Source organism: Penaeus monodon, chromosome 33 (genome assembly GCF_015228065.2).
Source record: "Penaeus monodon isolate SGIC_2016 chromosome 33, NSTDA_Pmon_1, whole genome shotgun sequence".
NCBI classification, from domain to species: Eukaryota; Metazoa; Arthropoda; class Malacostraca; order Decapoda; family Penaeidae; genus Penaeus; species Penaeus monodon.
In genome coordinates this window covers 18,206,825-18,207,589 of record NC_051418.1, presented here as the reverse complement: position 1 = coordinate 18,207,589, position 765 = coordinate 18,206,825, and positions in this window count along the sequence as shown.

Genomic DNA, 765 nt, shown 5'->3' with positions numbered 1-765 from the left:
TAATGAACATAAGGGCTATTAGTTGCGTCATGTTATTTTTAGCTTTTTCAAACACTACTGTTAGACTCGACGCTTGCTGACGAGGGGGTGCTGGAAAAGAGATTGTCTGCCAGTCCGCTGTCCATTTTCCACATCTGGAAAATTCAACTATTTTCATTTACGAAGTTGAAGATCTGCTGAACAATCAAATGCACCATACTCTCTCTTTTAATGTAGTACATGAGTAAGTGATGCAAGTCACCATCAGAGAACAAGCCTCGCGAGAACTTCAAGAGCATACGTGAAACGTGTCCCCGGAGGCCTCAACTTATAGATCAAAGTGGAATGATACATTATCATTTACGGATATAAAACTTTCCGATGCATTTTGTCTAAACTCATAGTGTTCCATAATCATTTGTCAAAACTAAATACTTATTAACAATGCATAAAAAAACGAAAATCATAATAAATCAAACTGAGGCCGAAAGTACTCACACTATTTTGAAATATTGACATTTTAATGTCCAAGAACACCATGCAAAGTGTGCAAATCCAAATAGCATGCGCATGTCTACCTGGCCAACATCATCCACACCGAAAAGGCAGGAGCCTTATGGTTTCAAGTGCTATTCTATAGAAATATATCTCTACAACGTCGTTTCTTTCTTGTCATCTGATTTTACTGATATTTGAAGATAAATAAATCCATGAGATTACATTTTAACTGATTTATTTTTCTTTATTAGTATACACAATTCTGTAACTTTCCCAGAAGTAACAGCG